Source organism: Lolium perenne, chromosome 5 (assembly GCF_019359855.2).
Source record: "Lolium perenne isolate Kyuss_39 chromosome 5, Kyuss_2.0, whole genome shotgun sequence".
NCBI classification, from domain to species: domain Eukaryota; kingdom Viridiplantae; phylum Streptophyta; class Magnoliopsida; order Poales; family Poaceae; genus Lolium; species Lolium perenne.
In genome coordinates, this window is record NC_067248.2 from 56,545,886 (window position 1) to 56,564,124 (window position 18,239).

The 18,239-nt window shown below is 39.0% G+C and overlaps 1 long non-coding RNA gene across 1 annotated transcript; it reads left to right on the forward strand.

The window, feature by feature from the left end:
• Positions 1-4,701: 4,701 nt before the first annotated feature.
• Positions 4,702-5,697, forward strand: LOC127304648 (uncharacterized). The gene is made up of 4 exons (XR_007853475.2): positions 4,702-4,903; positions 5,001-5,049; positions 5,345-5,515; positions 5,615-5,697. It is a non-coding gene; the product is annotated as an uncharacterized lncRNA (long non-coding RNA).
• Positions 5,698-18,239: the final 12,542 nt, after the last annotated feature.

Genomic DNA, 18,239 nt, shown 5'->3' on the forward strand with positions numbered 1-18,239 from the left:
TCCCGCAGAGCCCCGGCCTGCCCTTGCCGCCTACGTCCTTTACAGATCCCTGGATTGCGCCACCTACTTCTAAGCCTTCGTCCAGGACAAGATCCCCTCACCACGCCTGCTCGGATCTGGGAGTCGTTAATTCCAATGAAAACTGTCGTGGATTCTGCCGATTCTTCCGCCCCGAGCAGTCATGGTCACTCCCAAACTGTCCGTCCCCAATCTGCTGGCCAGCCACAACAACGTGGTCCCTGCCCGGAGGAAGGCGCCGGCGATGTGCAGCCGTGGCGCTTGATACACGTGTGCCCCCACTTGACATGCGCGCACGACATGAGGTCCGTGGCGAAATTCTTCCGGCCCACTCCTCCGTACCTTCTTATCAGTTCCTGGTCGACCCTAATTTCCTGGACAAATTACGCTATAGGTTGCCTCAGCCCGTGGCCAATCTCCGATGCTGCCTGTTGTCACCAACGTTTAGCTGGTCTCTTTTTCTTTGAACCGGTTTGTTCTTAGGATGAAGAAAAGAAGCAAAGGATAGAGAGAAACGTGTGTGGTGACAGGATTACAGACAGGTGGTGCTGAACTGAATGAATAAGAAACCACCCAGGCTCATGTTAGTGCTATTTTTTTTCTGATAGGCAATGTGTGGCTGAGAAAAAAAAAACGTTTCATCAAGTGATCGAGGAATTAGCTTTTAAAATTGTACTTAGAGTCTGCTTTCAAAGTAGTTCATGTGTATGCGAAATAATTAATAAAACATATTAAATAGAGATCTCACCACCCTTCTAATGCGCGACAGGGGACACAGTCCCGAGTTGAACGGCATGAGGTCAAGGGCACTGACAAGTGACAACCTCAATCGAGGGCCCGAGTTGTGGCAACACACAGAAGAAGGTTGACGGTGTTCCAAGCCCAGGCAATATGTGTTGTAGGCCGATGGCATGCCATAGGGAGGACGAAAACCTTCTAATGCGCGATGGGGGACACAGTCCCGAGTTGAACGGCATGAGGTCAAGGGCAATGACGAGTGACAACCTCAATCGAGGGCCTGAGTTGTGGCAACACACAGAAGAACGTTGAAGGTGTTCCAAGCCCAAACAATATGTGTTGTAGGCCAACGGCATGCCATAGGGAGGAGGAACATATTTAATAAAAATTAACTGAGAGACAATAAATCCTTTAACTCTCCACTACATGTTAATTGAAAGACACTAGATCCTTTAACTCTCCATTGCGATGGGTTGGACAAAAATATTTAATAAATATTAATCCGTATGCACGGGTTGTATTGTCAAATGTCTAATAAGATGGACATCAAGATTTATGCTTATTTAAAAATGCTTCATGAACTTACTCAGCATGCAACTACATTTATCCAACATTTGATTCTTCTCAAGGAATATAATATTGAGATCTGTCAAACATAAATTGCATTGTTGGATTCATATTTTTAATGTAACTTGAGAGTAGTGTCAACCATCATTGCAAGTTTGAGGTACTACGGCTCGGTGCAGCGAGTTTCTCGCAATCTAATATTCATAAGATTAATTATGTTCGACAAAGAAACGTGACCGATTATGACAAAGGGGAGAAGTGTCAAGATATTGTTTGAGTATTATTTTTTCCGGTGCAACGCACGGGCATTTTTACTAGTCTTTACTATTATACGGCAATAGGTGGTGTCCGTAGGTAAAAAAAACCGAAAAACCCTTAGTACGTCAAAATAAACCGGAGGTTTATGTTTGGTCCGTGCTAAGCCCGCACTCCGGCTTCTCCCTGTTCGTGCTATATACAAACACGCACGAGGCAGGTCCATGCTCGCATAAGACTGCTCATAGTGGGAGTAACATAGCTAGTAACATCACACATCTCAAGACATTTTGGTGACATGGCATTCCTCCTATAAAAGTCCCAAGACTACCCAGCCATCCAGGGGGTCTGAGAGGGGCACATCAATCTGGTTCGTCCAATTGGAGAGCTACAGTAATTTTGTGAACCAACTTTTCACAGCAACCGTTGGATGTAGTAGTTTCTTCTTTCACCTGTGGCTTCTCTCGATATGTCAATGACACCTGGGACCCGTTTTTGTGCGGGGCCGGTTACGAGTGACAGCCGCAGGCGCTCGTCCAGGTCGCTGGTTTCGGTGGTTGTTCCGTGGAGCAGTCAAAACTGAAAACCCTAGATCGGGATCCCTGCCTCATCTCTCCTCCCCAATGGGACGCATCCCTGCTTCCTCCCAATCGGTCGTCTCCTGGCAGCGCGCGACGGCGACATCGGCCGGAATTGAACGGGACGGCGGCGAGCAGTCCTGGAACGGGGCTGTGGCGCCTCGTCTCTTTTCTCCCTCGAGATCGTGCACGGGATTGGCCCAATCCCCACCTCCCACGCCCTCTGCTGCCTCCCCGGCTCGTCTCCTTCCATCCTCGTTCTTCGGTTTTAGCCATGGAGGACGCGGATCAAGTGGCAGCGCAGCACGGGGCTAAGATTTGTTCAGGTTTGGTTTTTCCTCCTCTCTATGTCTCTTCCACTCCGTCTCTCTCTATTCCCACTCTTGTTTCTGCCATGATGAACGGAGGGGGTCGGCTGCAGGGAACGGAGTAGGAGGGCTGGGCCACCATACGTGCTTCCACGACTGCCTACACCACTTCTCGTCTTCCTCCTGGCCAAAATCATGCCTAAAGGTTAGCACTTCAGATTCTCCAGAACCCTATCTTGATCCTCTTTCCTATGGCAGATTTACCTCACTCTTGCCTGTTGAGTTGGTCATGTGCTTGCACGTGTGTATTATTTGCTAGATCTGAAGTATTCTTCACCAAATCGTTCTTTTCTTTCTAGCAAAAAATTTCATGCCTGCATTTTTTATGATTTAGTTCACACGCATGAGCCTGCATCCCATAGTTATACTGAATTTTTTATTTACACATCTACTTTGCTAAATGCTAAAATTTCCTTATAATATTGACTTGGTTTTCTTACTGAATGTGTTCTTTGTAGTCTAGAAAGATGCATGTAGGTTGTACAAAAACATATACAAATTGATAATACATATCCACTCATTAGAAAGTTGGTAATGTAATCTAGAGTAGATTTATTTGGTGCTGCAGCCAGTAATCTGATTTTCTATATATTTGCATCGCTTTGTGCAGTGATGGACTGCTCCTGGAAGAAAGAAGCATCAGCGGGCAGCGCGTAGAAGAGGAAGCGGGTCGGCGGCGTGGAGGTTGCAGGCTGGCGCGGAGGAGAGGCAGCGGCGGGCGGCGTGGAGAAGAAGAAGCGGGGCGGCGGGTAGCAAGAAGCAGCGGTGCTGCACGGAGAAGAGGCAGCAGGGCGCGGTGCGGGCAAGAAGCGGCAGCGCCGCCCTGTCTCTTGTACAGGCTGGCCCTGGATGCGGTCAAGAAATAGTGGGGGCGATGCAGACGCTGCCCACGAGCCGGAGGGATGCAGTCAAGAAACAGTGGGGGTGGCGCAGACGCCGCCCACGAGCCCGTCCTCACGGAGGACGCTGTATGCCACGAGCTCGTCCTCACGGAGGCCGCCGTACGCCTCGTGCTTGTCCTCACGGAGGACAGGTCGACTCCGGCGGCCTTTGGCACTGTGCAGGAGATTGAGCCGGCGGTCTACTGGCTAAGAGGTTCGGTTTCCCTATCTCCGTCGGTAGCATCCACACCTCCGCGTCAGGCTGGACAGGTGGACGGTAATGTTCCTTGGCAGGTTGGAGGCTGGGTTTCTAGGATGTGCACTTGGGGTTAATGAAAATACCCAGTTTGGTTGATTTCCTTTGGTTTTTATTGCAGACAGTGGACGGTTCGGAATGGGGATGGATTGAGCAACAATAGAGTGTTTTCATTGTCCTAGGTGAGCGCTCAGGTTTTGTCAGATTCCTTTCATAGTTATTGCACAAATTTCATGCTTCAAGGAAATAGGAACAATATGGTTTCTCTCTCCCAGATTTGTTACCACCGAGAATGGAATTGTAAAAGAGATGCTATTGTTGTTGTCCCTGTCTAATAGATGACACAATATACAGGGTGGTTTGGGCTGGAGCATTGGAGCTCCGACGCTTGTGCCGCTGCGCCCCAAAGTTGTGAAATGGCTTCTACTGGTATTCCCTCTCTATTCTTTCTTATCAATATCTATCAGGTTGCTGCTATGTATGTCTCACCACTTTGTTTTTTGAGTCAATCACTCTGATATATGAGGTGCAAAATGCGATGAGAGCATAGTAGTACATGTTGGAAGGTTATCATGCCTAATTTGTGGGTGGGTAGATATCTACAAACTATGGAATAGATTAAGTTAATTAGAAACTAGAATAAATGAATTGGCAATGATGTCCTGCTTTCTAATTTGGTTCACAAGGCTTGTATTCCGGTGTGTAGGTCAAGTAACGCTCTGAACGTATGTAATTAGTTCTACATTGGGTCTTTTATTTTTTCCTTGCTTTATCCCTCGACTCTGCTGCAGTATATTTTGTTCTAATTTATGGTGGCATGATCAGTGAATAATAGATGTGCTTAAATTATGGTGTGGGTGATAAGAAAAATTTGCGAATGTAATATATTGGTACTAATTGAAGTTTTTTTTTTGCAAGTTTAGAGATTGGTTGGTACCTGCCTAATGTTTACACAAAACCCAGAATGTGTACTTTGCATAGACTGGTACTTCATCATTGTATTAATCTGCCGGCTTTGATTTGTTCTCTCCATCGAATGAATTAATTGTTCCACCATCAAAATAGGCAATAATGCATGCAAATCTCCAAATGAAATAAATAAATGTTGTGATAGATTCTAGCTACAGATGTGTTCACTTCGATAGTAAACCAACTTTTTTTTTGTTTCCATTGCAGGGGCTAGAAAAGAACAAGCAGGTCAAGTGACTGATTTTTGTAGACATATGTTCATGGGGCTAGAAGGTAAATATGTATGCCCATTTATTTTGCTTTTTTGTTCCTCCAGTAATTGAGGTGTTGGATGAGCACATTATTAGTTTGATTTCGATGGTATTTTCAGGTTAAGCCAGGAACAACCTTAGTTGGGGCATTACTGCATAAATATGAAGGTAAATGATCAGCCAACTTTTTTTATTGTATGGCAGATAATATTGTATTTCCGGTTCCTTATATTTACATCACTTTTTTCCTCTGCATCTGCACTGTAGTAGATAGTGCCTAACTATATTGCGGTTCTTTTGCATAGGTACTTTTGTCAGAAGGGTAGTGAGAGTGATAGTGGAGCTTGAGAAATCCTTTACGGGAGGGATTTACAACCATAAATCAATGGTCGTCAAATTGTACCACATGCGACATCTCCATTTCATAGATGTTGCTTAAACTATTAGGTGGCTGAATTTACAGACAAGAAGCCACGGGGCAGCGCGGACATGAATCAGCAGGGGCGGCGGTGCTCCGCTTAGAGGAGTTACAGGGGAGAGGAAGGAGGCCGGCGACAGGAGGTAAGAGCAAGCGGCCTTGGTTCATCATGGAGAACGACTGATGCCCATCCGGATCCCCTCTACCTTCTTCTTTGTAAGCCATCTGGTCTAATTTTACTCATCTTTTCATCATGTTTGCGCTGCAGATCCTCACAATATTTGTTTTCAAATCTAAAATGTTCTGTCACTGCAGGATGAGAAGCTCATCTTGCCTGGTTGGCTGGTTCGCTTGTCTTCTCCTTTCCTGCTGCATCCCTTGCCACTTCACTCTTCATCCCCAAGAACTTGGTACCTTACTCACTTGGTTGTTTTAGTTTGGAAAGTTCTGATTCATTCTTGAAGAATGTAAAAAAACTGCATTAGCAGGCAAGGGAGGCAGGGAAGAATTGAAAGCCTTGCAGAGAGATTTTTCGCAATCAATCGCCCATTTTCCCCCAAATTTGTTTCTCATCCCATAAATATATCTCTGAAGTCCTCTCAATAGATTGAGAAGATTTAGGCCATTACTTCACAAAGTTCCCCTCCACGAGATCTGCTCAGACAAGTCTAATTTTGAACAAAATCTCTGCTCGTGTTGCTCCCGCAAAATCTCAACTCAGTGCACTTCCTACTTGCTGAAGTTTTTATATATAATTAGGCCTCTCCTTTTTCTTTTATGCGTAATTGATTTTCTTTGCATTATGCTAGCTAGTCCAACCTCTTTTTCTTCTACATGACAGTGCTGATTTCTATGAACACTGGCTGGACATAGATCAGTCATAGCAAGCAGAACCATGGCTGCAATTGTCCATGAAACAGTCCAGCTCCTATCTTCTTGTAGAAGTGCTTGCACAAGATCTGTACATGCTCTTATATTGCCCCAGGTTACATTGATGGGTCATCCAGGTGTAGATTATGGTAATATCATGTGTGTTGGATACTTTCTAGCTCTCCGTTTTTTTGTTCTTTGGGTTATCCCCCAAAACGGCATGCCAATTGAAAACTGCATTAGTTTTCTAATATTGGTTTTAACCTAAAAATTCAAGTATGAGCTTACATGCATTTGGTGCGACAGAATTTGATGTTGATCCTTGTCTTGTGTTTAACCCTTTTTAAATTTTGGATATAGCTCTCTGTTAGTACCTCCAGCCGTTAAATCATATGTCATAGAGCCCTCTAGAGAATCTTTGGTATTAGTAAGGTCACGTGTGATGATTTAATATAAGTTTCTCTGTTAGATCCAACATTTGAATGTTCGTTCCTCATGCTAATTTCTGAACAAGCTCAATGGTTTGAACTACATGATTATTATTTAAGAGTTAGCATATAACTCACTTAATTTGATGAATAGTTATTGTGCCCAACTCAAAGTGAGATTTATTTTATACGTTGGGTGAATTTAGTTACTATGGTACTGTGAATATCTTTTTTCACAGACTTCGTAGGTCATTTACGATGATAGGCTGCCTCATATGATTCAAATGTCTTTGTTACGCTATAAGATATATGTGCTGACGTTTTTATTTTATTTGGCTGCTTTGCAGATGTTGGGCTATGACTTGTAATGTTTGGGTTTGGGAGGCGGTAGACTATTCCACTAGCCGTGACAACACCCAACATTGGTGCACGGAGATTCAGTGGTTGTTTCTGCCGTATTATTTATGCCTATGTGGATGGTATCATCGTATTGACATGCTTTACTCTACTGACGTATTCGTCCAAAGGTGGATACCTCCTCCTTTTTACTAATAACTTAGTGTTTGTGTTTTTTGAATACGGATTGCATTAGTTGTTCCTATTTTTAAAGATAATTGAGTGGCATGGCTGTAGTTTGGTGGTACTTTGTATGGAAACCTCAATTATGTACTCGTAAGCATAAAGTTGAGGTGATATTAGTTACCGGATCGTCAAATAGTTGAATTTAGCATCAGGATTCATCTTTCCTCGATTTTTCATTATGGAATAACTATTTTTATGAACATGGGAATTGGCTTATTTGATCTATATGTAATTAACAAGTATGTAGTGTTTAGATTAATGCATAGATTTTAGTAGGAATGATTGAATCGATTTTCCTGTTGTAGAGTTTTTTGCTGGGTTTGTCGATCTATCTGTTTATTATGATCTTCATACGGAACCTGTACAATGACATGTAAAACTGATAGGCATGAGCGGCATAGTGTGATTCCAGATCACTGGTAGATGCAAGGGACTGTCATCCGATACATCATATAGCATGGCTTTGAAACATTGGCATCAGTATTCGAATATTGAAAGTTAGTGTTGCGATATTCTGTCAAATGTTATTAGATAGGCCTGTGTATTCATATAATATTTTCTTTTCAGTTCCATCAGTGTTTGGAAATTACATATTAGTGTTGAGATCTTAGTGTGTTGAATATTAACAATGGTAGTGCTGAGATCTTAATGGCATTTGTTCCATAAATTAGGTACTGCAAAGTGGTTCTGCATAGGTTTCATATTGAGCATGTATAATACCATAAAAAAGTAATAGGCATAATTGGTATGGTTTCTTGCTTTATATCATCCCAAATGAAGCCATGGTTTGTGATTATAAAGCAAAAGTTCCTAGGTGGATGCAGATATAAGATTTATAAGCCAATGTAATTCAGTGCAAGTTGTATACTTTTGCAAGTTACCATAAAAAGTAATAGACATAATTGGTATAGTTTCTTGCTTTATATCATCCCAAATGAAGGCGTGATTTGTGATTATAAAGCAAAAGTTCCTAGGTGGATGCACCAAAGCTCAATGTATTACAATTTGAAAGAGGCAGCAAGAGATTTTTGTATAGGGTTTAGGATTCATCTAATTACTTGATGTATATATATAGTTTTCTATTTTTCTGTTCTGCTAGCTTACAGTGCTCTGTTTCTATATGTTCCGTTCTTTTCACAGCCCTCCTTTTGTTTCCTGATACAGTGAGATGGTTTTCTTCAATATCACTGTGTTATACTGATTTGTTCCCTTTCTTATCTCTGTCTACCAGGTTGTTCTCTGTAGAGTCTTATCTTCATGTATGGTTCCTATTACGAGCTTAACTCGCTGGCACCAGCTGAAGAGCTTATCCGTCCAAGAGACCAGGAGTGGATGCGTTTTGGGATCATCCTGGTTGTGTATTCTGATCGGTTGAATATGGTAAGTTTATCATGGTTCTTTACTATTTAGATTGTATGTTTTAGCAAAATCTAAGTTAAGTGAAACTTTACTACATGTGTAGAACATCAATCCATGTCCGACACAGCCTTGCTCACTTGCCGAGATTGATACCTCTGATCGTGTGTTATAAGTCATAACAAGTACACCAGTCAGTTAAAAAAAGCAAATACATTAGTTAGGCACAAAATCCCATTCCCAAGATATATTTCCATCATGCCAGGTTTTGCAGTATGTCTATGTCCATAATGAATATGCTATTGCTTTCAAACTTCTATCCCAGAGATTTATTCCCTTTGTTTTTTGAACATAGCAAACTACCACAGAAGGTGCTACAAGAATTTATCGACCAAACTCAGTGTAAATATTGGTTCTCCCGTTACACTGACACTTTTCAGGAAAACATTTACCTTGAAATAATTCAGATAGGACTACGACACCAAACTCAGTGCAAGTTTCTTTTTTTCGGAGATAATAAAAAACATCAATAAGATAAATCTACTTTTTTCTTTTTAGCTTACTTTTAACTTTTAACACCACAGTTGTAAAGTAGTTTCATTGAAACTGTTTCAAATATTTTGCTTTCTTTTATAGTCAGATTCAGTATATACGCGAATAATTTTCTACTAATTTTCTAAAAAAAATCATCACTTAGTTTTGCATTAGGGAATGGAAGTCACTCTTCACTAACTAAGATGATTGGATTACCAGGTCTATATGCAATGAAAAAGTCTGTCGCTTACCGGAGTTAGTAATGTTATGTTGTTAGCCAAACTACATTTCCTTTAGGTTTATTTTGTCTCCTTAGGTGGAAAGCATGGTGTCTACTTATATGTTTTGTTCCCAATTTTGTATCGCGAGATAATTAAATCGGTTTGGACGGTGAGTTCTTGGGATCTGACAGTACTCAAAACCAGTGTGGGATCTGGGATGATTATTTTGTCTCTTTGTCGCAAATGTTGGAGACTCCCGGGATGATTATTTTGTTATTAATAGACCTTTCTTAAGGTCTTAAATGTTTTCCTTTGTTTTCTTAAGTCTTTACCCCGTAGAAACATTTCTTCTTTCACGATAAATTATGCAATAACCTAATGAAGATTTGACATACTTTGATGGGTAACATATGCAGCGGGAATTACATTAGAGAAAATACTGTGTAACTATTCTGTTTCTCTTCTAATTGTAAGAACCATACTCAGGTTGGTTTCTTCATGACTGTAGGACGTGGTATGGATGGATGAAGGCATAGAACAGGCGCATCCCAGCCTTCTCTTACCCAAATTTGTGAGGCAAGCATCCTTCCATCGTTTTATGGATTGAAGAAGGCGCACAATGAGATCGGTCCACCCTTCTCTTACCCGGATCAGCCAAGGGAGCGTCCTTCCATGACAACGGCCAAATCATGTACCGATGTACGAAGTCAGTTTGCTCTTCCTCCACTTGTATTTTCAATCTTTGTGTACACTAATGGAACTGGTTCATGTGCAATATTAATTATCAGCGGCTCATTTTCTATTTGAGTAGACTTGGTATTGTATATATTGCTAATCAGTGCTATGTATGCATGTGCTTCGCAATTTTTAGACAATACTGTAAATTTGCAAATAAAGTGACAAAGGATGGAATCAAGCTAGGGACATCGCATTATTTGTTTTCATTGTTTGTGCTTACCAATTTAAACAACTATCCTGATTGCTTTAGACTCATTGTGAGCATATGATGCTTACATCAAAATGCCTAATAACTCAAAGATCTGTAAATACATTACGGCAAGAATGCTCTGATTACAGCTCTAATGTTGTCGATGTTGTCGTCCACATAGGGCCTCTCGACGGCGTCGTGTACGTCTAGGTCAACACATTCGCCTCAGGGGTTATCCTGATGGAGCTGAGAAGCGGCTCAGCCTCACTCTCCAAAGATACAAGAGATGTGGTGAACTGCGTAATGTATTATTCATAGCTCATGATTATACTGTTTGGGGCCTGCTTGATTATGTACTGTTGGCATGTTGTAAACTTTTTTACTCGACTTATGGCCTTTTTGAAGTTTTTTTTAAAGATATCGTGTTTAGACTGCACTCTGCTATAATTTTTGCTTAATATCACCTTGAGTTCTATTCCATTTTCTGTTGAATTAACAAAATCACTCACTTATATAGTAATAGATTGTAATTTGCAGCTATGACATCGTGGGAACCATTTAAATTCAATCGTGTTCAGTTCTCCGTGGCCACTAAATTATTGGTGGATTATATATTTTAAAATGGATTTTCTAATAAACCGATTAATCTTAACAGATATGGTCAATCTGTGGTGGTCAATCGTTCGAAAGTGAGTGGGACATGCTGCCGATGCCATCGCCTCAGTTTGAAAGTGAGGTCAATCCGTTCGAAAGTGCGCGGGATACGCTGCCGATGCCATCGCCTCAGTTTGAAAGTGAGGAAACTTGAAGTAAACAAACATCAGCTTTAGTTATTGAAGAAATTTATATTTGCATTCACCATTGACTTTAGAAGCTTTGCCATCCTCCTGCATGTCGCCACCATGGCGTCTCCCTCCACAACATGTCCCTGTAGCTGCGTGCCTTCATGGAACGGCAGACCACCGCCTGATGCGTCGCCGCCCTCGTGTCAAGCGGCTCCTCGAAGAGGATGATCTGAAATACATTTCTTTAAAATTTCCTACTGTTATCTTAAGATTCTTAAATGTTCAATATGGTTTGTCCTCTATCAAGTGTTAGGTAAGCCTTGTGGCGAGCAACGGATGTCGTGGATGGGTGGAGGGAATGGAGGGAGGTGGTCGAGAGATAGGTTAAGAGGAACAGCCGTTTTAACGCAAATCGGGATGGAGGTGAGGGGTATCAGGTGAGAATAGTGATGCAAATTGTTTATGTGAGGCAAACATTTGTAATAGTTTTGGTTCCCGTGGTATCGGTTAAGGGGCTTAAAATCTCAAACCGCATTCTTGCAATAGTAATTATCCTGTTATGCTTCTTTTGTGATGCTACCTTTTTTGGTACAATAACCATAATATGGTGGACCAACTTATACAAAAGCATAATAGCTGAGAAAAATAGTGTGATACCGTAATAAATTGTTATATCTTCGTGCAACACCTCGATGGAATAGTGTTTATGTGATATACTAAACCAGTGATTTTTTTGGCTAATTCTTAATATTAAAATAAGCTAAAACTTATGATTTTAATCCTGACCTAATTCCGCCATTTGCGCGATAGCGCAACCGGTCATCTAGTGCTAATAAATGAAGAAAGAGAGTGAGGTGGTAACTAGCTACTCCCTCCGTTCTGCTTTAGTCTACATTATAGAAAAAATGAGACAAATTAGTGTTGCATTTATTAGTACTACTAAGATATGTGAACAACCAATCCAAGCTACAATGAAAATAACAACGTCCAATAAAGAAAGCAAAACCACCTCGTTTTTAGTGTTGTTGTTGACTAAAAGCTACAATGCAGAGTATTTTAGAACAAAATTTGGGGCTAGAATGTAGACTATTTCAGAACGAAGGGAGTATGTTACCATAACATCACACACCTCAAGGCAAGATGAGTCTACAACATAATAAATGATACAATGCATGACACCACATATAAGTTACTACCCACTATGAAGGTAGTAACTTAGACTAGTAACATATGTCATGTTACTATTCTAGGTTACTCCCCACTATGACCAGCCTAAGGCCTAGGTCGATCCGGCCGGACCCGTGATGGACTCCACAACATCGGTTGTGCTGCACGCGTGGCCTCTTGCGGATGGTTTTGGAAACTCGAGGTCAATCACGTAGAGTGCTACAGGCTTTCCATACATAAAACTGACATGATTGTTTCCCTGAAGAAAAAAACGCAATATAATACCTGCCCAACCCACGAGGTACGACCATCGATCAAATGAACTGTTTAGGAACTAATGATTGAGAGAATCAAGTGATGTTTTATTGATGATTGTTGGGGGTATATATACCCACCGAACAGACGCCAATAAGGCGGTTACAAAGGCACCTCTTCGGTATTACAGCGTTTGGACAAAACTAACTGACTACTTAGCTTAGGACCTAAGCTAATCTTAATAACTGCCTAATTAGCTTAGTACCAAAGCTATCCTACTTCTAACACTCCCCCTTGGACAACGCGTTTCTTAAAAATCTCTTGTGTAATCTTCAAGATCTTCTCGCATAGTTTTGAAAGTCTTCTTGCTTATATATGAGGATGTCCTTGTAAATAATGGTGCTCTTTGTAAATATTCATCATCTTGAAAGTCATCATCTTTAAAATGTCTCCCCCAAAAACCCTGTGGGAAAAATATGAGGAGAGTTGTATTTGATATGTTGTTAAAACTCCTTTAAACCCTTTGGAAAAATAAGGAGAAAATAGTACAACATGTAAAGATTGTTGTCTCCATGAGAACTCATATGAGAAAACCTTAGAGAAGGGAAAAACCTCACGAATGAGTTTGGAGAACAATAAATATGCCTTATATACTTCCATTAAAAACCCCAGTGGGGAAAATAGGAGGTACGACATATAAATATTGCAAAAAGTGCAATATGATGTGCCACCGAAAACTCCTTTAAAACCCAATAGGGAAAAAATAAGGAGAAAGCAATGTGACATATCTAGACACTTATATTTATATTGTCTCATTAAAAACCTTTTATGAGAAACCATTAGGGAAAACTCATTAAGGGAAAAAGAGTACAATATATATGATCTAATGATCATCACCGGGTTATTATTTGGGAGTTTTACTCCCCCTGAAATTTGCAAATCTAAAAGTTGTCTCACACCAATCCATGAACTTAAATTCATGAGCGTGGGAATCTGTAAAACACTGTGAATAAATCTGTTAGATTTTCCCATGATATGTTTGCAAAGTGTTTATCTCCCTACTTTTGAAAGATATTAATTTAACCGTGATGCATTTGAGCAATACAAGTGGTATTATCTGATAGATAATGGTGGGTGATTCTGTTGAATCTTAACCACATGATCTTGAATGTGTTCAATTATTATATGAAGCTGTTAGAGTCTATTTTGTATTCTTATTTTAGAAGACTCTTTCATTGAATTCAGTCTATGATATGGCATTTTTGGGATCGGGTAATTATAGCCAACGTAGATTACATGATGGTCAAATCTTGATATTCCTAAGAGAATTAATCAAGAACATTTGTGCCTTAAATATATCAGAGGATATTACTTACACCAACCTTTTAGTTGGGGTTTGCACTTAAAAGAAGTTGACAACAAAACATTCGCATTCGTGATGTAGTTTGTATTGAGATATGGAACAAGAGGTCCAATATCACTTCATCACTACTACAATGTATGAATGAATTTGTATCTATGTTAGGGATATTGTGACCATATGTATCTTTCATTTTATTTATCCATATTTAATTTCTCCAAAATTTTATGGACATGTAAAGACTGATAGATATGTATTCCGAAGGAATATACTCAAGTTATAAACTTGATTAGGTTCAATCCAAATCTCCGTCTTGATAAGATTGTAAGGACCTTTCATGTATATTATAGACTTTGATGATAAAAGTATCGATATATACAAAGGTCATGTAGAATCCAATTAGGGATTTTGTTTATGACTGCATATAAGCAATCATTATTGTACGAGTAATCCTTTATAAGAAGGAGCTCTTATAGTCAATTGTACCACACAATTTGTGTTTGACTATTTTAAGTCATAGAGTGACTTTTGTATTATTACACAGATGTTGCGATTTAATTTTGGATTTGGATTTATAAGTCTTAAGGACTTTAATATAGATATCCAAATTGAGTGACCCATATGATTATGTAATCACTACATCCATCAACTGTATTGATAGTTTATTTATAACTGCCAATAATATTAGTATCGAAACGTAATTCCACTTATACCAATAGGGTATGTTACATCATATATAATTGATGTCGGGTCTCTGCGTGAACCCTTGCGCTACAAGCCTCACTTTATCACCACCTCATTGTTTTTTTGTTGTTAACAAAAAGTTGTTTGTCTTCCAGAGGGAAGGTGCTTATGTGGAATAGGTATTACGATGGTAAATACCTTCCTTGTTGAGTGAGTGCTATTCTTATTCAATTGCATCCTTCTAGTTGAACCAATATATGAGTGCATTAGGCACTCTGCCATGGACTTTGGTTCAGGGCCCTAAAGGTTTTAGCAATTTTAAGAATAAATATTTGTCGACAAAATGTAGTCTTTGTTTTATGATTCTGTTGAATCGATAAGATTTGTGGAAATGTGATTAAAATATTTGAACTTCTCATGATTTCCCATAACGATGGAGTCAAGGTGTTTCGATGTCCCAACACTTAAAATTATGTGCACATTTGTGCTGGGTTTGGATGATGAGCATCCACTATGTGTTATTCAACTTGAGGTTGAACTACATTTACTTGTTGAGGATATAATTTCCTCTGTTCCGCGGAAGCATCTGAGAATTTATATCTCATGTGGCCAATTTTCTCCCCCTTTTGCTCTCATTTTGGAGGAAAGTGGTTACATTAGGTACCTTCACTCTTTTGGCACATTGGTTTGCATGCATAATATGATTTTGTGACACTTTTGTCACGAGTAAATGTATGTGGCAGATTTGCAATGTGTTGCAAATTTATGACTGAACTTATCGTTCAGATTTTCAAGTACGTGAATATAAGGACTGAAAGTCTATGACATTATTATTTATTTATCGACATTATTTGTGGTACTAATCTCCCCCTAATGCCGAAAAATGTCGTTATTGCAAATGCAATCAGCGTACGGGCTATCAATAACTCCCTTGTTAGGGTCTTGAGGTATTTGACGGATAAACAATTATACCTCAGTTATTTATCACATAGATCCCAAATTGATGTGAGTGCCCATGATGTACATTGGGGTGGTGATAACGGTATATAACCGTATTATCGCAGATGGGAAATACTTGTTTGATTTCCACGTACTTACTGCTAGGGGAAGCAGTATGATAAGCAGTTGTTGTGATCTGGATCAGATCTACGGCGTGTAAGACCGCATGTGTCCAACAATATATTGGCATGTTAAAAATTTGTCAAAGTGGTCATTTAGTTAGTTTGATTCTTTTGATAAAGAATTTAGATACACCATTCTAGGTATGTACAAGAAGTACTTAGTAAAATCACAAATGCTTGTGAAAATGATAATTGTATTGGTTTAACCAATATGTTATTGATATTTTGCTCTTAATTTGATAACTTGAGCAATTTTAGTAAAATCATGGGTTTGTGGAGATTAGAGACCCACATAAGACCATCCATTAGAGTGTCTATGAATACCATGAAATAATTATGTGACCCAGATAGTTGTGAATAGTCCACATGTATCTTCTTGAATAAGTTCAAGAAATTTGAGCGGAGTGTGAGAGACTTATAAAAGAAAATTCTCATGACACATTAGGTGCTCATAACATCTGATGATTTGAGAATTTTGCAACTTTTAAGTTGTGAACAATGAAATTTTCACTAATTTGTTTTTCCGCATTACCCCTATAATGGGTGACCAAGGCGATTATGACAAATCTTAAATTCATGAAGATCCAAAATATTAGTTTCTACACAACAAAGTTTAGTATGAATTTAGTTCATACATTCAAATGTCATGTATGAGAAACATGATATTAATGGACAACATACCACATATGGTAGCATAAATATGGGCTTATGGGGATAGGTATGAGACTAAACAAGGTCTCCAAAATGTCTTGGGAATTTCATTCCAAGAAAACTATTATTGCAAAGGAGTGTATCTCCAACCGGACTAGGCTTATGTTTTCTTCATGATGAAGATTATAAGTACAATCCCTAACAAGATTATAGTACGGTGTTTCTTGAAGTGAGCTTCAAAATTACCCCGTTTAACTCGTAGATGATCAAATTGTGGAATAACCCTACCAAAAAGCTTGGGAATTGGGATTTCATATATGTAATGATTCATACAATAACATCTTTGATAAACTTGAGAGTTATCTTATCCCTTTGATAGATCCACTATGTTTCTGCTTGTCATTTTACCTCCACTTTACATTGATTTCTTGTAGTTCTTTTCAATACCATTGAGATTCTTAGTATTATGAGTAATAGTTGAATTTCAGGTAGTGCTATATATCACCCGTAGGGTGTATCTAATGATTCTATATAAGAAGACATCATATAGCCTGAAATAAAGACGATAATGTTTTTACATTACCATCAAAGTAGGATGTAAAGTTCATTGAGGTATTTGAATCAGGCTTATATTTGAAACTACGTAATCACAAAATATAAACTTGGAGCTGATTTTATAGACAACAGAAATGAATAACTACAATGGATTAGAAATCCTCAAAAGTGAATGAGAACCTATTGGCATTGTGTTTATACAACAAATATCTTGTTGGTGGAGATTTAAAGAGGAATATATATTTATCCAATTTCTCTCATCTAATTGAGTTAAGTGAATTCCTTTGATGGAGATTCTAGCCCCGCATGAGATGATCATGCAACTCATTTATTATGATAGTAAATAAGTTTATGAAAATGCTTCGGTTGAGCATATTTATGGTCGAGGTAATTCCTTAATGACCATGGAGTAGACATTCAATATTGAGATATTAAATAATACTTCTATCAATGCTTTGGAGTTCTTACCCAAAGTGATGGGAGATGTTAAATTAATTGCCAAAGCATAGATATGTATTTTCACATTGGTTATTTATGGTGAATATAATTATCACCATATAATGGAGAACCTATAGTAGTTTTGTGAGAAAACTCAATTAGTGTCATGTATGATGGATCTTGTCTTGATAGATATAAGACACTACAATAGTATTTCATGATATAGGCTCCGTAATTTTATGTAGCACCAATGGAATAGAAGCATGAAATGATGGTGCATGAATTTGTTTTACTATGATAGTAAAATATATTTGGCAAAAAAAATGCTCTAGTGGAACAATTTGAATATTAAGCTGATGCTTCTATGCCATATATGTGCGTGTGTTGATCTCAAATAGTAAGTTAACACAGCCAAGGTAACCTCCATATTTATGGGGTAGATCTCTCGGTAATAGGCAACATAGTCACCAGATTATACCTTAACATTAATATATTGGAGAGAACACTTTGGAGATTATTTATTGTCCAAAATCACAAATAAGTACATCTCTCCGCAAAAGGAAAATCTGCAATTTTAGCACTCGATGCCATTACCTCTTGCATTAAGCGAAGATCCAAAGTCATCATATGGTGACTTTACATGTTGTAAAATGGCAGTACATAACTATTCTTTATGCAATCTAGGATGACACGAGAGTTTCAGCATGTATATTTTCTCTAAAGCCAACGGCTTACAATATACTAAATAATGATACTGGTAGGTTAAAGTGCTGAAACAATAAGTCTTGAGAACTTATGGCCTAGATATAAAATTCAGCAAGTAAGGAGAGATTAACGGCAAGGTTTGAATAGCCAAAACGCCGTGACACCGCTGAACAAGAAGCTACAGGAATGTATGCGTAAATACAAAAATACGTAGGACTAAGATGAGAAAGAACCAAATAGATAAGGTTCATAATCTCTATCTTCTGCGTGGTACGAATGGGTGGATTCGTTTCTGTTTTA